Raw genomic sequence first — 23,398 nt, 5'->3', positions numbered from 1 at the left:
CCACAATCAGACAGCTACCTACCGTCAGGAGACCTGTGAATCCCCACCCTCGCCCTGAGAACATGTCAGACGCCAACCCATTGCTTCACCTTCTACCAAACTCACACAGGGATGATCAGACAGGGTAAGGGAATCTTCGTTAAGGAGCCAACCCCCGAGCCCTAGTGGTGATCGGTTCTTTCTCCTAACTCTGTGTTTGTTCATCAGGTGTAACTGGGTTTACCTTTTTGCAGTGTGTGACATGCACCCAGGTGGATCTAATAGGACTTGATAGGGCCCTTCCCAACAGGCCTGCTTCCAGTTTTTCTTCTTTTAGGGACTGGATCCACACCCAGTCTCCTGGTGAGATAGAGTGGGTCACCTTCTCCTTTAGTTCACCTGTGGGGCACAAAACATCTGACATACAGGTGTGGTTAATAAACTATCTTCACACATACATGTTGAGCTCTTAATTTCTATAGTTTTTTTTGTTTTTTTTAAAGTATCATTATTATTTAATCCTATCATTATTATTTAATCCTATCACTCCCCCTTTTTGACACATGATTTGCCCATGTGTCAATATTACCACCTTTCTAAACCATCCCTTAGGTAATTTATCATCCAATTGCCATGCCTTTCAATTTTTGAGATTGTCTTTTGCTTCTTTATTGCTCCTCCCACTTCCTTTTTCTTTTATGGCAGCTAAATTCAACTTTCATCCAGTTCAGAATCAATTAGTAATCCAATCTTCAATCTCTTATCTTGTAAAAACACTCATGTTTAGTTCAAACTCTGTTCTACCCAGGCTCTCCCGGGCTTGACCTGAAGACTGATTGTTGGACATTCTTAGGTCACCTAAGTCCATTCTTAGGTCACCTAAGTCTTCTGTCTAGTAACAAAGAATAAAAATCTCTATGTTCATGATTAACCCAGTTATATCTAATAGCCCACCAAAAAAAACCTCATCATCTTTAAATCACGACCAATGTCATATCCCTCGTTACTCTCTACCATTTGGATAACATCCCTGATGTATGAATGCCTCCTTAGAGTTCCAAATTATTTTACCATGGGCTGCCATTGCCTTCCCATAGATAAGATCACTTAATTTACCTGTATGCAGTACATAATGGAGTACCCAAGCTTTACAGCAGTTTATCATTACCAAAAAGCTAATCATTTGTTTTTTGTTTTAACGGTTTTGGCGCTTCAAGTATAGCAGTTTTCCTGGATGAGTTTAACATTCGCCCCTCCTGTGTTATAGTGTGTCCTAGGTAAATGACCTCGCTCTGCCAAGGAAGTTTCTTTTTTGCCCACTTTGTGTCCCTGTTCTGCCAGGAAGGTTAACAATTGGATTGTATCCTTCTTACATCCCTCCTGAGTGGGATTAGCCAATAGAATATCATCTACATAAACTAACATTTGGCTTCCTTCCCTAGGTTCAAACTTTCCCAAATTCTTAGTTATAGCCTGGACAAAGATTGTAAGACTTTCCGAGTAGCCTTGAGGTATCCTAGCCTAAGTCCATTTCCTTCCCTGAAAAGTAAAGCCAAACCACCCCTGACTATCCGGATGAACTGGGATACTAAAAAAAGCATTAGCTAAATCTATCACTGTAAAATAGGAGTTCTCTGGTTTCAATTGGTTCAGCAATGTATGTGGATCTGGTACTCATGGAACTCTGGGAATTATATTCCTATTAACCCCCTGCAAGTCCATGACCATCCTCCAGTCTGCGCTAGGTGCCTCCTTTCTAACAGGAAATACTGGAGAGTTGCATTGTACCTCATCTCCAGGAATTATCACCCCTCCCTTAAGTAAATGCTCAAATGTAGGTGTTATCCCTTTTATTGCTTCTGGTTTCATAGTATATTGCTTTTGGTATGGTCTATTATCGGATCGAGGAATCACTTGTACTGGAGCTACCCCCTTAATTAGTCCTACATCTGCTGGTCCTTGTGACCATAATTTGAACGGAATTGCTGCTAACTCAGCCTCCTGTTCCTGAGTTAAGAAAATCTCTTCCTGTCATCCGTTAAAACTTATCTCCAGGTGGACCCCGGGCAGGGTTTTTGCTCTCCAATTTAACTTTCTTCTATATCTCCCAGTGGAGTGGCCATACTGATCCCCATTTGGTGTATTCTGCCAGTCAGTAATGTTTTTCCCCTGTTTTATCCAGTTACCTAGTGATAACCATTCCTTTGATTACTGCATCTTATTCCATTAATTTATGTTCAAATATCCCCCAACAAACCGTTCCATCCTATAGCATAGTAAACACCACCCATGATCTGTTGAAAATCCCCCTAAATTCAACATAACAACCCTTTATAAACATCATGCTGGGTGTTTTTTTATTTTTTTTGAAAAACCCAATTGAAAAATAACAATCAGAGATAGTTAGGCTCAACTTAATTTGGTAGCTCCCTCTTTTGACCTAAATACTGCCTAACTGAGATGAGCTAATCTCTTTCTCCTGGTTATAATCTAAAGATGGTAATACACACAAAACATGATATCCCCAGTCTTAACCCATCAATAATTGTTTGTATCAATCTAATTCCTCCTAACTAATCCATTAAACCACTCAAAATTCCTCGAGTATACAATGATTATTTAATTGATTACCCTAACTCTGCTACATGTGATCTCATCTCAAATGATCCATTATCAATTATTTGTTCAACCCCCTAGGAAAATCTGTCTCCCCTTCTATTGTTCCTGTCCCCCCTGTAAATGTCATATTTGAGTTTTTAGCCAATACAATCACGGTTACATCCAATGTTCCCTCATTTAATGGTATTTTCTTCCTAATATAACTTCCCTAATGAGATTAAATCCCCTGCCTTCCTCTACTATCCTTATATCATTACTGGATCAATGATAATAACTGTAATAACTATCAATAATAATTGTAATAACTATTTCACATTAAATTGTGTCTTTTTTCTGATAATGTTAATTGTAGCCTATTCCATCACTTTAGTTTAAAATATAAGTTTATGTAACAAATCCATAACCCACCACAGGCTGGCGCTATTCCCCCATCACAACAGCCAATGTCACTTGCATCCACTTAACCAAAATACATTATCGTTCTAAAATGTACCAAAAATTTATATTTTCCCGCTAAACCATTTCAGTTCGCTATTCAATTTATTTAACTGTTCTCTCTGATTATGCCCTAATTAATAAAACAAATACTTGCTATCGTTGATTAGCATACATTTAATGATGTTCCTACCATCTGAACTGTACTGTCTCTCACCCTCCCCTTGCTCCTTCGGGGAGAGCGCATGGTAACCTTATAACATATTTTCATAGACTTTTCTAGAATACTTCTATTTAAGCTATCTAATTCAACCTTTCACATTTCTCAATCCACATAGTAATCTAGGTATATAGCCCCACTGCGAAAGCTTTGTCTACTGTCCCTACCTGTGTTCGAACCAGGGACATCGCCAGTCACTCCACACCATCTGCGATGCTCTCAAAGTAACTACTCCCAGTTCATAGAGCAAGTGACGTCACCAAATGAAAATCGCAGTAGCTTTCACCTCAGCAAAAAACTCCCTCTCCCTTTGATTCCCTATTGAATAAGTTAGTTTTTCTATTTAACCCCAAAACACGCTACAAATAGTCCATTCAACATTACCAAACTAAATACTCCATCGTACTCATTCAATCAACACATCAGCAGTGGAATTTACACTCATAAATGCAGATTGTTACTCCATGCCTTGAAATGATAAATAGATTTCCACCAATAGTACCATTAATGATCTCATCTTACCCTCTGACACAAAATGAAGTTCCCTCACTGTAATACGTTAGCTCTACCATGATAATTAGTTCAATTTAACCCTCTATTTGCTTTGTACTATATTATACATTACGTCTAAAACAACATTTACTTAGTTTATTCCACCATCACATGATCCAACAACGCCACAACCTTAAACTCATATGGGGCGGCAGGCAGTTTAGTGACCAATAGCGCCGCGCCAACAACCGAGAGGTCGCCGGTTCCAATCCCCGAGCCGACCAGGTGAAAAATCTGCCGATGTGCCCTCGAGCAAGGCACTCAACCCCAATTGCTCCCATAAATCGCTCTGGACAAGAGCGTCTGCCAAATTACCAAAAATGCAAATGTAAATATTCTCTACTTTCTCACCCATGACGCACGTCTGCGTTCGGTGAGCAAGTTTAGAACATTCTCTCGTCAGATACCCACATGCGTTCCCAGCCAACTGCCAGTCTTTTCTGGCTCCAAAAGCCACACTTTCGCTCTCTCCAGCCCCTCCCCTCGCAACTCTACTTTTTGAGGAGCTGTGAGGAGCTGCTTCTCGTCCCAGCACGCCTCCAATATTCCGCCGTTACTCAAAGCACTCTAGTCTACCCACTTAAATCAAATAATTCCCACCTAACTAGTTAAAGTTGGTGCACGCCCACATCCAAACGACAAACCGAATCATTTCAGTCCAATTGTTCAACCAGCACTTTGCACGGTCAAACATCAAACGCCAAATCAAACAACAAACCAAATAGCCCAAACCAAGCACCCAAAACCAGTACTATGCTATGTCAAACATCAAACATCAAATCAAATACTAAACCGAATTGCTTCGACACAACTATTCAAAAGCAGTATTATGCTATGTCAAACATCAAATCAAATACTAAACCGAATTGCTTCGACACAACTATTCAAAAGCAGTATTATGCCATGTCAAACATCAAACATCAAATCAAATACTAAACCGAATTGCTTCGACACAACTATTCAAAAGCAGTATTATGCTATGTCAAACACCAAATGTTATATTTCAAATATATCAATTCAAACGTTTTAGTTCAGTCACACTCATTCATCACTTTTCATTTCATGTTTTCGATTGTCACTGACGGGTTATATGGTTTGAGTAACCACAAATCCAACATTTATTCCCAAATTATACAGTTTGGACAGTCACAGACGTCTTAATATACAGGTTTATTATTTTTAATAACCCCTATTCACTATTTTATTTCGTCTGTGATCATTCGCGCACTCATGCATACAACAACACCCAGTGTCCCCCTGACTCTAACCGTATCTAGCCTTCTGATACGTGTCAGTAGCGTAACACTATCTAAAATTTAAGTGCCCGTTATGATCCTAGCCATATCTCAGTGGATATGTGCCACAACGTTACACTTTGATCAATTAATCCCTGTATCTCACAGTTCCACCATTTGTGGTCCAGAGACTTCAGTATCTTCCTTGATCCTAGCCATATTTCTCTGAATATGTGTCAAAGGAACAATACTCAACTAAAATTTTGGCGCTCCTCTGATCCTAGCCATATCTCGATGGATATGTGTCAGTAGCCAACGCCCTTAGCCAATAATTCCCTGTGTCTCCAGTTCTCACCCCTGGTGATCCTAGCCTGGAGACTTCAGTATTTTCTCAGAACCTAGCCATATCTCTTCTGGATATGTGTCAAAGAAACAATACTCAACAAAAATTTTGGCGCTCCTCTGATCCTAGCCATATCTCGATGGATATGTGTCAGTAGCCAACGCCCTTAGCCAATAATTCCCTGTATCTCCGAACCTTAGCCGTATCCTCGCAGTTACGGACCTTGCCGGTAGATGTCAGCATTGTCTCCTGAACCTAGCCGTATCCATAGTTACGGACCTTGCCGGTAGATCAATACTCTCTGGTACCATGGTTTAAACATCACATTTATCACAGGTTTGCATGTCACAATATTGTGCTTATCTACTCATAATAGTTTCATAATTTAGTTCACTTACATCAGACAGGTGTTTCACAAAATTAATTTGGATAAAGCCAATGTGCAGATCTTTAGTTATTTAACAATAGGTATCTGCTTACCTTTTTAGAAGCCCGGGCAGTTTGTGAAACACACGGTTCGATGAAAGAGGTGACCAAATGGGCCGGACATTTACCCAGCGAAGTCCCTTCTACCAGATCGCGTCGGGTGTCACCAATTGTCAAAGTCGCGTCAATTCAAATCTGGTATTAGGAACAAAAGAGGTCAACACGACTTCTAAGATATACTAGTTATTTTAATTAATGCAAAAACCTTCAATGGTAAATATGATGTTTCGTATATACGGGCTCTCTGAGATACCTCGCAGGGCCCCCCAGAGAACTAAAACATTGTTCCAGATTCAATACTCAAATACTCTGACAGAGGGAATTTCCCACTTCTCTGCTGGCCAATTAGAGTAGAGACTTGAGCGTGGTTTAAACTTACTCAGCCAATCCATTGATGCACCCCTGTTGCCAGCCTCTTCTGTTACCAGGCATACGTTCATCATAACAACCTGTCATAGTGAGAAGAGCCAGCTCCCTTAGCTCCCTTAGACATCATTCCTACGTCCAAGGAAGGTTCACAGATCACAAAGAACCAGTATAGTCTAGCATTTGGAGACACAATCCTTATCTCATTTTACCCCCTAAAACAGCTCTTCACATCAATCACAGCCTTGCCAGGTGTCACAATCTACATTAGCCCAGTCAAGAATGCATTCTTTCTAAGTTAGTCATCCCATCAATTTAGGAGAATAATAAATCCCCAATAACATACACAAATATAACATGTCAAGTCAAGGGTCCCAAAACAGAAGGGAGAGAGATGAGACCATAACCCCTATTTAAGCATTCGAAAACCCCGCGGGATTACCCATCATACCCCCCCAACCTTTCCATCTGTCCTGGCATATTTAACCCCTGCTAGCACCCATGAGAACGATAACACACCCACGAACACAGAACACAATACCGGGTCGTTACATAGCCCCCTCCTTTCTAAACCCTAGCCCCTAGGGTTACAAAACAAAATCCTTAAAACGACCTGGAGGTCGCATCAGTCTCTTGCGCCTCCCCTTGACTCTCACTGGTGGACCCCCAGAACACTCATCTGCCCCAATGTCATTTCCAGCGCCCTCCGAAGAGGCAGCCCCCGTTCCAGGCTCAGGTTGCGCTAGAGTCTCCTCGCTAGACTGTCCCCGTGTGCTCACATTAGAGTCCTCACTTCCATTCCCTACCGTTTTCCTCCCTCTGTAGGGCGCCAATCGGTCCCGGTGGACCACCACCTTCCTGCTCCGTGGGGGAACCTCCACCCGGTACGTCACCTCCCCCACTCTCTCTATCACCAGGCACGGCCCCACCCAGGCACTGTCCAGCTTTGGGCACCGCCCCTTCTTGTGCGTGGGGTTGTGAAGCGACACGCGTTCTCCTGCTCCAAAGTGCCTCCCCCTAGCGCGTGAGTCATAGTGCCGCTTTTGGCGCATTCCTTCGTTCTCGAGTTGCTCTCTTGCGAAGGTGTGAGCCGCTTCTAACTGGTTCTGCAGACGACAAACATAGTTCGGGCCAGGCAAAACCCAGTCTTCGTTATCAGGAGGGTGGCCAAACGTCAGTTCGGCTGGGGTGCGCAACTCACGACCTAACATTAGTAGCGCTGGGGAGCATGCAGTCGATTCTTGAACAGCCGACCTACATGCCATAAGAATAAACGGTAAGTGGGTGTCCCAATCTCTCTGGTGTTTTGAGGTAACGATAGCCAGCTGTTGTGCTAATGTTCTGTTAAATCTTTCCACCAGCCCATCACTCTGGGGGTGAAGCGGAGTAGTGCGCGTCTTCTCCGCGCCTAACCGTCTACACAACTCTGAGAACACCCGTGACTCAAAGTTTCTCCCCTGGTCGCTGTGTATAGACTGTGGCACCCCAAACCGACTGATTATTCCCCCTACCAACGCATCAGCTACTGTTTCTGCCTCCTGGTCTGGGAGAGTGTAAGCCTCTGGCCACTTGGTGAAGTAATCCATAGCAGTTAGAATCCACCTGTTACCGCTGTCTGTGGTTGGAAACGGTCCAACTATGTCTACCCCCAGTCTCTCCATGGGCTCCCCTACTGGGAATTGTTGTAGGAGGGCGTGTGACTGACCTGGAAGTCCTTTCTTAGCAGCACACTCGTCGCACTGCCTGCAAAAGTCCTCCACATCCCTCCTGTGCCTGGCCCAATAGAAGCCTTTACGTACCAGGTGCGTTTGAACCAGGTGCGTTTGCCCTACCTCATCTTCCCCCCAAGCGAAGCTATCTTTAAAGTCAAACAGCAGCTGTTTTAACTGTCTCTGGTGTCTCTCATCCAGACCTTGACAGTTTTTCAGCCACAAAGCCTCAACGGCGTCGATAACTTCCTCCTTCCCCCCGTCGGGCTGATGGGGTGAAGGAGCCAGTGTGTTTTGGGCTACTGGGCTGCCTGTGCTTGCACCATTATGGGGCGTGAAAGTCGTTGCCGCCGGAGACAGCTGCTGGGATGGCACAACGACCAAGGGAGCAGCCGGGACGACCAGTGGAGTTTCGGCAAGCTTGGAGGAAGACAGAGGGACAGCCCTGCCCCCTGCTGGCCCTCCCGAAGGCGACATTCCCACTGTGGGCCCCCCCGACAGCCTCAAAGTGCCCGAAGCTAAGTCCAACTGAGCCCCACAGTTTTTCAAAAAGTCCATTCCCAGTATACAGGGGTCCTGTACCGCTGCTACCCACACCGGACACCCCACAGTTCTCCCCCCCCACAGTCACAGACAACCGACACTTCCCTAACATGGGGGCTAGCTCCCCTGTGACAGTCCGTAGCTGAACAAGGGTCGGCTCCACCCACACCCCAACAGGTAGTATGTCTGGTCTCACCAGGGTTACTGTAGATTCCGTGTCAACCAGGGCCAAACATTCCACCCCCTCTACCTTGACGATGACATTGCAGAAGTCCCCAATGGTGGTACGTCCCACCACAACTACCGGACTAGGAAACACGGTGGCAGCTACACCCTGGGGAAGCAGGTCCCCACCCTCTTGCCTGCGCTGCTGGGTACCTCTGCTGCTTACTGTGGGTTCGGGGGCGGAGGGGTGGGCCCGCGCTGCCCCCTGCGCGAGAACTCGCTGTCGTTTCCCTGGTGACGGGAGAATCTGCCACACTCCCGCTGAATGTGGCCAGGCTGGCCACAACCCCAGCAGACAATGGGAGTTGAGCTGACACTGCGATGTTGTCTGGAGCCCCTCTCAATGACAAGCGAAGCGGTCTTGACTAACCCGCCCAACTCGTCGACCCACTCTGGTTTGGTGACCCCCGGCACCCTGGCCGCCGCTGCTCTCACCTCTGGTTGACTGGCAACCTCCACTCCCTCACCCCAGATCAGCTCCCTCTTCCTGGCTATCTCCACTGCAGCCCGCAGAGATGCTGGATCCGACATCTGAACATGCTTACCCAGTTCGGTGGGGGAGAGCGCTCTAATAAAACTGTCCCGTGCCAGCTCGTCTTGCACCCCAATCGGCATAGTTGCATAAGCCCGCCTGGTCAGGCTCAGAATATCACTTGCCAACGCCTTTAATGATTCCCCCTGAAGTCTCTTTTTGTTACTCAGTTCAATCCGCAGCATGTTGGGCTGTGCATCGCTGCCGAAACGGCCCCCCAATGCCTCCACTAGCGCACCGTAGTCGCCCCTCTCATCCGGGGCTAGCGTTAGCAGGCATTCCGACGCCTCCTCTGCAAGGCTCAGGGCAAGCTGTAACCCTTTCGTCTCGTCAGACCACCTCCCGGCTCTAGCCAACAACTCGAATTGAGTGAAAAAATCTTCCCATTTACCTTGTCCATTGAACTTTGGAAGTTTAGCCGCTACCGTGGCTAATGGCAATAGGGCGCTGCCATCTCTGTTTACATAAGGAGGCCCAGCCATTTCCGCACGCGGTGACGTCGATATCTCCGTCGCTGTGACGTCTGTTCTGGTCGAGCGGTTTGAAGGAAAACCCGCCCGTTCTGCCATCTTGCTGACTGACAATTTAACTTCCACCATGTGGCTCTCCAGCTCTTCTACAGACGTCGTCGCCTGACCCTCCCGACCGGGTACACCCGAGTCCACAACGGACACTTTGTCCGACTCTTCCTTAATTTTCCGCCTCGCCCCGATCATCATGACCGTAGATGCGAGTCACGCTAAAGCTAACCACGGCCTATACTGAAACAGCTAACTCGCCTAATCTCGATCTATCCCGTCGTTCGAAAGCACTTCTGACACCAATGTAATGACCCAGCTGGGTCATAAAGTAAAAGAGAGACGGGCACCAGGTGTACAGGCAGAACACAGGTTTATTCCTGAATGGGCTATTGTTCAGGCCACAGCCCACGCCGCTAAACCTCGAACATACACAAATATAACATGTCAAGTCAAGGGTCCCAAAACAGAAGAGAGAGAGATGAGACCGTAACCCCTATTTAAGCATTCCAAAACCCCGCGGGATTACCCATCATACCCCCCCAACCTTTCCATCTGTCCTGGCATATTTAACCCCTGCTAGCACCCATGAGAACGATAACACACCCACGAACACAGAACACAATACCGGGTCGTTACAGTATATTTAGTGAATGGGCAAGCTAAGGATGTTGATATAAGTCATGACATTAGGAAAAGTGTTAATTTCCAGCGAGTGTATTTGATGGGTTACGTTTCTGTAGCTAGCTTGGCTGTTTAGCCACTTTGGTAGACCGAAGAGTGACACAGTGGCCCCCTGTGGAAGAAATCTTAACGTTACTACAACTTGATATTTAACCCTGTTTAAAATGGGCAATGTTGAGGTGGTACAACTGACAAAATTAGGGCTTTTAACCTATTCCATTTTACAGGTAAACATGCTTGATACATTACCTATTTCCATATAGGCTATCTATTTGTAAAAAAAAAAAAAAAACGGGTCATTATTAAATCTGTGAAATTATTTCATTGAGTTTTTATATGTATCATTTTTATTCACTTAGCTACTTGTTCTATTGTTGTTACGTTGTCGAGAGGTTAACCTGCAATTAAGCATTTCATGCACTGTGTACTCATATATATATATAATGTGTATATGACAAATAAACAAACTTTAACTTAGAAGGGAAGGGGGAGGGCAGCCAGAAAGAGATGGGAAAAGATGGCCAGCTTTGTGGTTAGATTGTAGGTGAACAAAACGTTGAAAATACAGGTAACTGTCAAAATAAAGGAAACACCAACATAGTGTCTTAATAGGGTGTTGTGGCACCAGAACAGCTTCAATGCGCCTTGACATAGATTCTACAAGTGTCTGGAACTCTATTGGAGGGATGTGACACCATTCTTTAATGAGAAATTCCATCATTTGGTGTTTTGTTGATGGTGGTGGAAAAACGCTGTCTCAGGTGCCGCTCCAGAATCTCCCTTAAGTGTTCAATTGGGTGGAGATCTGGTGACTGAGACACACACACCCTTTAAACCCCAAATGCTCCTGAAACCCCTCTTTCAAAATCCCTGAGATTTCTTCTAGCCATGGTAGCCAAAATAATGGGCACCTGGGCATTTTTATGCATGACCCTTAGAATGATGGGATGTTAATTGTTTAATTAACTCAGGAACCACACCTGTGTGGAAGCACATGCTTTTAATATAATTTGGATCCCTCATTTACTCAAGTTTTTCCATTATTTTGTCAGTTACCTGTACATAGGCCCTTAAATTATGTGTCCTCAAATGTTATGTAATCAAAAAATCGCACATTAGCTGGTAGAACTGACAAAATGAAATGAATTAGAAGCTAGGTTTCCATCCAATTGGCAACAGATTTTCATGCAAATATTCTAAAATCAGCAGCCGACTAGGTGAAAAATCTGTCGATGTGCCCTTGAGCAAGGCACTTAACCCTAATTGCTCCTGTAAGTGGCTCTGGATAAGAGCGTCTGCTAAATTCCTCAAATGTAAAATGTAAAAATGTAAAAACAATATGGGCATTTTCCCAGCAGAGATGTGTTTCCATCAAATTGACTTGTTGTGGATAAAATACTGTGGGTGATGATGTAGTGCACATAAAAATAACTTTGCGGTTAAATTCCCATGTACCGAATAAAAAAATACAAATTAAATGGGTTTCCATCGCATTTTCAAATCTACTGATGGTTTTGTCACAAAACAATTGTGCGTTATATAGCGAATGTGGCCACTCTGGTATTGGCACGTGCGCTCTAGCCAACAGCTCGCAGATACAGTGTGGGCCTCCTGTAGCTCAGTTGGTAGAGCATGGCGTTTGCAACGCCAGGGTTGTGGGTTCGATTCCCATGGGGCCAGTATGAAAAATGTATGGATAAGAGCGTCTGCAAAAATGTATAGGCTAGATTATGATGTTATTATGGACAAAAGAGCAAAATCATTTTAATTTGTCAAACGGCAGCCAAACATCGATCATCATGTCAACAGAATAAGACCCTCGATATTTATTGGTAAGGAGCATCAAACTCATCAAGCCCATCATTTATTTAATCTGTAGTCTAATAAACTGCATGCTTTCTCGAGTCGTAGTGGGAGGACCACATATGTCATCGAGTGACTCCAAGTTTACTTCGATATGATGGTTATTATATCAATATTTGCGCATAACAGCATTTCCACCACACAAAGAGTTCCCACCTTGTCTAGCGTATTTTGTTTTGTCAACATTTGGAAACTTTACTGACAAAATTTCTGTTACCATCAGGCCTGTTGTGACATTTGTACTTTACTCACGTAAAAAGGTTGGATGAAACCTTGTTACTGAGGTCTTATTCCATTTTACAGGTAAAACGTCTTTATATTCATATAGGGGCTACCTAGCTTCTTATCTGTACCATAAAGTGTAAATAGGATTATTTTGGTCATAAGATCAGTCTCGTCCAAAACGGAGTTTTGTGAGACATGAACGTGACTGCATCACAACATAAATGAAGGTTGGGTTTGTTTCAATCCTGCCCACATGCCTACAGCTGGCAGCACACAAGTTATCATCAATTCGAAGTGCAGCTGCATGCGACCTGATCATAATGCATGTGGTAAATTTGGCTTGACTTTGAATATCCCTATAGGGCTCGTTAGGGACCATCTGTAAATTACACAATGTACATGGGACAATATGTTAACGTTCCAATAGCTCCAAATTTCAATGACTTAACTTAACAAGGACTTAACCAACTATAAATTGTAGAAATTCATATACAAATATTGAAAGCACTTAATGAGAACTAAAATGTGTGCAACATGAAAATATGTTCTCATTTAGATTATATCATTTATTGACGGTCGCTAACTAGCTCCAGCGATAAGCCATCCAAAGTCAGTCAGGTCACACACCAGCCGGCTGAAGCTAATTGTTGAAACAATTTGGCTAACTCTTCCCACCTGCGAACACACACACGAGACACCCACATCAAACCACAACCTGAAACCAACTCACATTTGAATTCAGTCATGGCCGCTAGCATTTAATTAACCAAATCTAAAGACGAGGCCAAATCAGGAAGTGCAGTCACCCTTTAAAACAAACTAATGACATGTTGCACCTCTACCTTGCAGATGAGCCAAAGAGGACTCATCTTGTTGCGCTGTGCTTACTTGAACAGGAAGGTGGCGCGGCGTTCCTTCGTGGGCAAATTTTGTCATCAAAGTCTGGCATTCTCTGGATTTATGGTGCTTTCAAGACAACTGGGAACTCTGAAAAAAACAATGTTGAATCATGATGTTAGTGATCTTCAGGTCGGAGCTCTAGAAAGAGGCCCGAGATCCCGACTTGGAATTCCAAGTTGGATGACCGTTCAAAAGGTATTGCATGGCCAATGTTGAAAGTTTATCCGTTTAAGCTTGGAAAAGAGACCCTTAAACCCTGGGGTCTCGAGTGGTGCAGCGGTCTAAGGCACTGCATCTCCGTCACTACAGACCCTGGTTCGATTCTCAGGCTGTATCGCAATCCGGCCGTGATTGGGAGTCCCATAGGGTGGTGCACAATTGGGCCGGGGTAGGCCGTCATTGTAAATATGAATTTGTTCTTAACTGACTTGCCTAGTTAAATAAAGACTTGGACCACACATCCACTGAATAGCGATTGCAAAGCAATCCTTGCCACTGATTCCTTCCAAACCTTCATTGTTGAATTTGCGATTTCCTTACTTGTTGTGTAAAATGGCCGATGAGCACTAATACGTTTTATCTATAAATGTACATTTTAGTCATTTAGCAGACGCTCTTATCCAGAGCGACTTACAGTTAGTGCATACATGTTTTGTTTTTCTCATACTGGCCCCTCTGGGAATTGAACCCACAACCCTGGCATTGCAAGCGTCATGCTCTACCAACTGAGCTACACAGGGCCCTAATTTCTCTTCATAATTTCTCTTCATATGACAAGGATTGTCGACTTGATTCATGATGATGACTGCTAGCTAAGATTTTGAAAGTATGATGTAGACATAAGTCCAATCAAGCTACTGTAGAAATAACGTGATTTGACTTTTTTGGTTACTACATGATTCCATATGTGTTATTTCATAGTTTTGATCTCTTCACTATTATTCTACAATGTAGAAAATAGTAAAAATAAAGAAAAACCCTTGAATGAGTAGGTGTGTCCAAACTTATGACTGGTGCTGTATATATATATATACACTGCTCAAAAAAATTAAGGGAACACTAAAATAACACATCCTAGATCTGAATGAATTAAATAATCTTATTAAATACTATTTTCTTTACATAGTTGAATGTGCTGACAACAAAATCACACAAAAATTATCAATGGAAAACCACACTACAGGCTGATCCAACTTTGATGTAATGTCCTTAAAATAAGTCAAAATGAGGCTCAGTAGTGTGTGTGGCCTCCACGTGCCTGTATGACCTCCCTACAACGTCTGGGCATGCTCCTGATGAGGTGGCGGATGGTCTCCTGAGGGATCTCCTCCCAGACCTGGACTAAAGCATCCGCCAACTCCTGGACAGTCTGTGGTGCAACGTGGCGTTGGTGGATGGAGCGAGACATGATGTCCCAGATGTGCTCAATTGGATTCAGGTCTGGGGAACGGGCGGGCCAGTCCATAGCATCAATGCCTTCCTCTTGCAGGAACTGCTGACACACTCCAGCCACATGAGGTCTAGCATTGTCTTGCATTAGGAGGAACCCAGGGCCAACCGCATCAGCATATGGTCTCACAAGGGGTCTGAGGATCTCATCTCGGTACCTAATGGCAGTCAGGCTACCTCTGGCAAGCACATGGAGGGCTGTGCGGCCCCCCAAAGAAATGCCACCCCACACCATGACTGATCCACCGCCAAACCGGTCATGCTGGAGGATGTTGCAGGCAGCAGAATGTTCTCCACGGCGTCTCCAGACTCTGTCACGTCTGTCACATGTGCTCAGTGTGAACCAGCTTTCATCTGTGAAGAGCACAGGGCGCCAGTGGCGAATTTGCCAATCTTGGTGTTCTCTGGCAAATGCCAAACGTCCTGCATGGTGTTGGGCTGTAAGCACAACCCCCACCTGTGGACGTCGGGCCCTCATACCACCCTCATGGAGTCTGTTTCTGACCGTTTGAGCAGACACATGCACATTTGTGGCCTGCTGGAGGTCATTTTGCAGGGCTCTGGCAGTGCTCCTCCTGCTCCTCCTTGCACAAAGGCGGAGGTAGCAGTCCTGCTGCTGGGTTGTTGCCCTCCTATGGCCTCCTCCACGTCTCCTGATGTACTGGCCTGTCTCCTGGTAGCGCCTCCATGCTCTGGACACTACGCTGACAGACACAGCAAACCTTCTTGCCACAGCTCGCATTGATGTGCCATCCTGGATGAGCTGCACTACCTGAGCCACTTGTGTGGGTTGTAGACTCCGTCTCATGCTACCACTAGAGTGAAAGCACCGCCAGCATTCAAAAGTGACCAAAACATCAGCCAGGAAGCATAGGAACTGAGAAGTGGTCTGTGGTCACCACCTGCAGAACCACTTCTTTATTGGGGGTGTCTTGCTAATTGCCTATAATTTCCACCTGTTGTCTATTCCATTTGCACAACAGCATGTGAAATGTATTGTCAATCAGTGTTGTTTCCTAAGTGGACAGTTTGATTTCACAGAATTGTGATTGACTTGGAGTTACATTGTGTTGTTTAAGTGTTCCCTTTATTTTTTTGAGCAGTGTATTTTTTACATTGTTTGCAAACTGATATATGAAACGTATTAATGCCAAAATAACACGTAAAACAGGCAACAACAAAAACAAAACGTTTATTGTTATGCTCTGCCCCAACTGCCCTGAATGACGGGTCGCCACTGCACAGGCCCAAAACAAGTTAAGTTACCCCTTGATAGTTTTAGATTGCAAAGAGACACACCAGACAAGACACACACATCAACAGAAGAATAGGATATAATGGAGAGCCACACCAGAATATGATATGATGGAGAGAGACACCAAAAGAACAGAACAGGCCATAACAGAAGAGGATAGACAAAGGAGACAGAACCTGAGACGGCAACAGACAAGACACAGACGGCAACAGACAAGACACAGACGGCAACAGACAAGACACAGACGGCAACAGACAAGACACAGACGGCAACAGACAAGACAGAGAAAGTGACAGAAGAGGGCAGATGGAGAGAGAACAGAGGCGGGTTGAGCACACAGTAGACTGTATGACTTCAAGCTGCTCTATAGACTCTAATTAGTTGTATTTATTTGCACAAATTATAACAGGTGACATACAGACAGTAAAAAAGTAAAACATGGTTTACAACCAGGACAGGACGAGAGAGGAGGCTAGACAAGAGACATCAACATAGAAGACTAAGAGACAGTAACAGAAGAGGACAGACAAGAGAGACAGCAACAGACAACACAGAGAAAGTGATGGAGAGTGTTTGAATGTTAAATAACGAGGCAGAGGCATTGATGCGAGTAACCAGTCTTGTTTAATATATTGCAATACATCCGAGTATCTCAAGTACACAGGTAAAACACTGGAGTTGCAGTAATGAACATTTACCAACAGATGGCATCATTGTGCCATCTTCCACCCATAACAGAGAGAGGCAGAGGGGTGAGCACACAGTACACTATCACTTAAAGCTGCTCTGTAGATTCTAATTACTGTATAGTGTGTGGGTGTGTGTGTGAGAGAGAGAGAGAGAGAGAGAGAGAGAGAGTGTTTTCGGGTACTGTTAAGCCGTGTTCACATTGGCAGTTTGAAGTGAGTCAAATCCTATTCATTTGCAGATCCAATTCAAATCTGTTCTTTTTCCTGCAGTATGAACAGCCAAAAAGCACATGGAATCTGATATTTCATACCACCTTTGTAGGTGGTTTGAAGTTAGATAAAAATGTGATTTCTGGCCATATGACTTGTGTCTGAATGGTTAAATCTGATTTATTTGCCCTCAAGTGGTTTTTAGACTGTTATTTGGCATATCTTGTTGCTTGCTAGCTACACTGTTGACAGTCTGACAAGAACATGTGGGAGCTAACTAGCTTGTTAATTGTTAAGAATGTGCTAGAAAGCGAAACAGCTACCTAACTAGCTAGTTGACTGCTGTGGCTAGCCAAAAATGATTTATTTTGAAAGTTGCATCATCTTAACCTTTGAGGCTTTAAAAGTGTTCTTACACCATGATTGTGAACATTCAAAGCAACTGGGAAACACCCATGGCAGGCATTGTTGTCACCTTAGCTTGCTACATAATTTCTGAGTGATAGGAAGCACGAGCGCCACCACCAATCAGCCTACACCACTGCGCAGCGTAGCCATGTCAACAAATGACTGCTGTCTGAACACACACATCCGATTTGGTCACTTGTAACTTGCTGTTTGGACAGTCAGTAGACCAAAACGGATTTGAAAAACAAAACTGATTTGAGCATTAAGGCCTGCAGTGTGAACAAGGCTTTAGATTCTTTAATCAGTTTGTCTTATTGGACAGGTCAGAGTCTATGTTTTAAGTTGTTGAGTGGTATGGAGGTTTTTGGCAATACACTGTAGATGTATGTGTTCCAGGGTAGAGTGTTCCAGAGTAGAGAGACCCACAGTTGCTACTGTAATTTAGTACTGGCAGTGTCTGCTGTGGCAGGTGGGAAAGTGCAAGTTACCTGAAAAATAGCTAATCTCTCAATGTTCATCTCAGTGCACCAAACTCGTGAATTTAGCTGTTGAAATTCCTTTGCCCCCGGACCCTACTACTGGCTTTGGGCTAAGCTCCCAATGTCTTAAAATCCTAGAAACAACCCTGCCTCTGGGGCCTGTTTGGTGTCACACTTTTTCCCCAGCCCCAGCTAACACAGATGACTCCAATAATCAACTAATCATGATCTTCAGTTTAGAATGCAATTAGTTTAATCAGCTGTGTTTGCTGGGAATGGGGGGAAAGTGTGACACCACTCTGGGCCCAAGGACTCTAGCAAAGATTATGGATATACTGACAAGATACATGTCTCTCTGCCCTAACAATGGGAGTTGTTGTCCACAAAGCGGCACAGCTGGCTGTCTAGCTCCCGCCTATCCTTTCTTTGGATTGGTGGATACATCTCATTATTGTAATCCTTTTTTGAATATTCAATGAGGGTTGTTGACGTCAACCGCCTGTATTCAATGGAGAGAGATGCTAGGCTACCAGCCTCATTCCATGAATATGTATAGCCATCTCGAGACAACTCCGATATAAATATTTTATTCTCAAAGTTGCCGGGATGTCACGTGTCCTACTTATATCAGTACATTCTTAACAACTTAAGCATTACAAAACTTATATTAGATCAAATAAACCTCAAGTAGAAACTAAGCCATTCATTTTTTTGATGACCAAATTCGACACTCTCATTGACCTCCATACAAAAATTCCTTGCTTGGCGGGCGAAACAACGAAAAACGCTGGATGGAGACAGATTTTCCGCCGAGTTTGGTCTCTCTTCCTCTTCCTCTCTGACTATAGTTGCCCATCCCTGCCCTAACCCCTCCTCCCAATGGAACGTCTCGTAATCTACCAGAAGTTTGTTGGGTGAAAGTGTATAATTTTTGTAATGGTGATAAATATTATTGTTTTAATTAGTCTTTGACCTCTCCTAGACACCTGTCTCAACTTCCCATGTAGATTGATGTCTTCTGGTTCCATATTACCATCTGCTGGTCAGTGTTTTACCCTACATCCATTCTAATAATGGGGATACAGCATATTGTAAAAAGGTACTTCCAACCAAATAATATTTTTGCTATTGTACGGTGTTGGCACACTAAATAATATTATTCTAACAACCTCAGAGAAGTTTTCAGAGCAGCTCAGTAAGAGGGCCTGTTAGACAAAAACAACACACTCTCATCCAGTTTGATCAAACCAATTCAGGGTCAAAGCCTTTATTATTTACACTCCAGACACATAGGTAAGTCAGTGATGGTCACTTCACTTTTTTTCCCAAAGCTCGTCGTTTCTTGGTGGCCCTCTGTGATGAGGAGGAGAGGCTCAGTGGAGCACTGGATGGTTGGGGGGCCCGGGGTTGGCTTCTTAGGGGGCCTGGGGCCATAGCCGCTGTCTTTCAGCTGGTGGCAGGGGGGGCAGGGGGTGTGGGGTTGGGGGCAGGAGTGGGGGCAGGGGGTGGGGCGGGAACGGTGAAGCAGCCCCTTTTGTGCCACTGCATGTCGTGCACTCGTCGGACGGACTGGATCTAAGGCGCCGTGGCTCCCCAGTCGTTCCAGTGCTTGTAGTCTCCGAGCTCAAATACATACTGGCGGCCCCTGTAGCCTGGGAATATGTAGCCCACCCACCTAGGGAGGATAGGGGAAGAGGAACATACAGTCATAATCACATTTATGATCTCAATGATTTGTAGAGGTGTTGAACTATGAACTTACGTTCCATTCAGAGCCTTTACACTGGCCACACGGTCCGGAAGCCATGGATGCACAGGCTGGGTACGTCATCGTCCACAATCTCCATCTTCCTCCCAGCGTAGCCTGGTTTGTCAAACAGGTGGAGTTTGTGATCTGCACTGTCCTGGGGAGGAACAGGTCAGAACGGGTTGTGGTTACGCTTTGTTTTTCACACTGCTATTTAGTTGGTGTTTACTTTGAAGGACGGGAGCTACTGTAGATTGGACCAAACTTGCAAGCTTATTATGGGAGATTATAAAAGTCCTTCAACATTACAATCCGGCAGTAGGTAAAGGCCAGTTCTGGGAGACTTCAGTCCAAACTGGGAGAGTTGGCAACCCTACTTAACGTCTCAGATATTGCCGACCTTGAAGCAATGTAAGCCTATAGGCAACGGCACAAGGTCTGGGGAGGATGTTGGCTTTTCTCTGACATTTCAAAATACAGTGGGGAGAACAAGTATTTGATACACTGCCGATTTTGCAGGTTTTCCTACTTACAAAGTATGTAGAGGTCTGTCATTTTTATCATAGGTACACTTCAACTGTAAGAGACGAAATCTAAAACAAAAATCCAAAAAATCACATTGTATGATTTTTAAGTAATTAATTTGCATTTTATTGCATGACATAAGTATTTCATCACCTACCAACCAGTAAGAATTCCGGCTCTCACAGACCTGTTAGTTTTTCTTTAAGAAGCCCTCCTGTTCTCCACTCATTACCTGTATTAACTGCACCTGTTTGAACTCGTTACCTGTATAAAAGACAGCTGTCCACACACTCAATCAAACAGACTCCAACCTCTACACAATGGCCAAGACCAGAGAGCTGTGTAAGGACATCAGGGATAAAGTTGTAGACCTGCACAAGGCTGGGATGGGCTACAGGACAATCGGCAAGCAGCTTGGTGAGAAGGCAACAACTGTTGGCGCAATTATTAGAAAATGGAAGAAGTTCAAGATGACGGTCAATCACCCTTGGTCTTGGGCTCCATGCAAGATCTCACCTCGTGGGGCATCAATGATCATGAGGAAGGTGAGGGATCAGCCCAGACCTACACGGCAGGACCTGGTCAATGACCTGAAGAGAGATGGGACCACAGTCTCAAAGAAAACCATTAGTAACACACTACGCCGTCATGGATTAAAATCCTGCAGCGCACGCAAGGTCCCCCTGCTCAAGCCAGCGCATGTCCAGGCCTGTCTGAAGTTTGCCAATGACCATCTGGATGATCCAGAGGAGGAATGGGAGAAGGTCATGTGGTCTGATGAGACATAAATAGAGCCTTTTGGTCTAAACTCCACTAGCCGTGTTTGGAGGAAGAAGAAGGATGAGTACAACCCCAATAACACCATCCCAACCATGAAGCATGGAGGTGTAAAAATCATTCTTTGGGGATGCTTTTCTGCAAAGGGGACAGGACGACTGCACTGTATTGAGGGGAGGATGGATGGGGCCATGTATCGCGAGATCTTGGCCAACAACCTCCTTCCCTCAGTAAGAGCATTGAAGATGGGTCGTGGCTGGGTCTTCCAGCATGACAATGACCCGAAACACACAGCCAGGGCAACTAAGGAGTGGCTCTGTAAGAAGCATCTCAAGGTCCTGGAGTGGCCTAGCCAGTCTCCAGACCTGAACCCAATAGAAAATCTTTGGAGGGAGCTGAAAGTCCGTATTGCCCAGCGACAGCCCCGAAACCTGAAGGATCTGGAGAAGGTCTGTATGGAGGAGTGGGCCAAAATCCCTGCTGCAGTGTGTGCAAACCTGGTCAAGACCTACAGGAAACGTAGGATCTCTGCAAACAAAGGTTTCTATACCAAATATTAAGTTCTGCTTTTCTGATGTATCAAATACTTATGTCATGCAATAAAATGCAAATTAATTACTTAAAAATCATACAACGTGATTTTCTGGATTTTTGTTTTAGATTCCGTCTCTCACAGTTGAAGTGTACCTATGATACAAATTACAGACCTCTACATGCTTTGTAAGTAGGAAAACCTGCAAAATCGGCAGTGTATCAAATACTTGTTCTCCCCACTGTATATATTTGTTCTTTTACAGACAACTCTCCCAACAAATCACAAGTGTGGATAGGCAGGGCTTAAAATGTCCTCTGCCTGGGGCCTCCAAATCACTAAGTCCGCCCCTGTCTCTGTCCCAACTGATGCCCTACTTGTACAGACATTTTAGCTGGAGCATTGATACATTGCCAGGAGCAAACCGTCTGTCAAGAGAGACTATATATAGCTTGACAGTCTTGTCTTATTTTGTCTATATTCTCTCTGTATATTCTGTTTGTTGTACAGCGTTTCACCAGGTCAAATTCCGGAAACATGTAATGATACGTTGTGAATTAAGTTGATTCTGATTGTAATTATAATTCCAGGGACTGACCACTCAGAGTGGCCTGAAGGACAGCAGGCAGTTGGTCCAGGTGCTCCAACGAGGATACTCTCCCTTCTCCAGGACAAACTGCTCCCCGCCAAATGCCTGGCACTCAAATGCTACCCAGCTGAGAACACAAACGTTATTGCACTTTACCAATTGGTTGTACATGAACTGATAGTTGTGAGATAGTAAATGAAAGGTAATTGATAAGAACTGTAAATGTGATCGAAATGTATATACTGTATAGAATAGGAATGTAATTTAATTGTCTAGAGACTGAGGTTGGATTAAATAAGGGCTGTCAGTGTCATAAGAGGCTGGGAGTAGTGGAGAGACAGGTAAACAGGAAGTGGCTAAGAATGAGGCATCATGGAAAATGTAGGAAATCAAAATCGTTGACACTTACGGTCCAGATTCCACAATGACAGATCCCACCTTCTCACATCCCTTCTCAATCACATCCTTACACTCTGCAGACAGCTCCAACTTCTTCCCATGGAAATTCTCCAACTCAAACACCACCACCTGCAAGGCAAGCCAGGGAGAGGCCCAGGTCAGTGGTAAGTAAGCCATAATACATAGTGTAAAATAAGCTAAACAACAAATTCAACATTAGCACAAACTGCATAGGCCTACAGGTTGCACAGTTCTAATTTAACAATGTACTGTTAAGTGCAGTGTAATTGTGCTGTACTTGCTTATGTCATTGTAAATACGTAGTATCAGTGACCCTTCATAAAAGTGGGACAATGGGAACACTAGGATATAACTATATATTTTTTAAAGTCCATTGACACCTTGTAGCTCTGGGGTGAAGTTTCCCCAAAGTTGCAGATCTAGGATTAGCTTCCCCTTCTGCCTAACACCCACCTTGCAAATTCACCCTACACCCACCTTGTAGGTGGCTCCTGCCCCTCCTTGGCTCTTTCCAGCTGCTCCGGTGCACCCTGCTGCTCTGACATTTTCCCTCATCATTCCAAAACATTCCCAAACACAGTCAGTCACTTAGCACAATGGCAGCACAGCACCCTCCCTCCAACAGGGACTATAACAGCTAACTCAGAGGTGGACTGTGCCGTGGTCACTTTATGTCTGGCCAACGACGATCCAGACTTGAACTACGCCGATGAGAGCAGGGGTTAGTAGGCCGAAATGTAACCTCAGTAGTGAGCCATGAGCCCCCAAAAAACCTAACAACATTATTCATAAATGCATAAGATCAGCAAGCCTCTGCTGTTGTCCAGTGCCACATTTGGCATTCGAGTGCAATCAAATACTGTAGTTTTTGCATGCACGAATAC

General features: G+C 44.4%; 1 pseudogene across 1 annotated transcript; it reads right to left on the bottom strand.

Annotated features, from left to right (window-relative positions):
* Positions 1 to 19,370: 19,370 nt before the first annotated feature.
* LOC311134041 (beta-crystallin B3-like) lies at positions 19,371 to 23,059 on the bottom strand (annotated as a pseudogene). The gene is made up of 5 exons: positions 22,992 to 23,059; positions 22,504 to 22,622; positions 22,104 to 22,221; positions 19,687 to 19,828; positions 19,371 to 19,599 (listed from the first exon to the last, which is right to left on the bottom strand). The product of its transcript is annotated as a beta-crystallin B3-like (transcript).
* Positions 23,060 to 23,398: the final 339 nt, after the last annotated feature.

This window comes from Coregonus lavaretus (assembly GCF_964263955.1).
Source record: "Coregonus lavaretus genome assembly, chromosome: 8".
In the NCBI taxonomy this organism is placed as follows: domain Eukaryota; kingdom Metazoa; phylum Chordata; class Actinopteri; order Salmoniformes; family Salmonidae; genus Coregonus; species Coregonus lavaretus.
The sequence above is the reverse complement of the archived record's forward strand: the minus strand, read 5'-3'. Positions and strand labels throughout refer to the sequence as shown.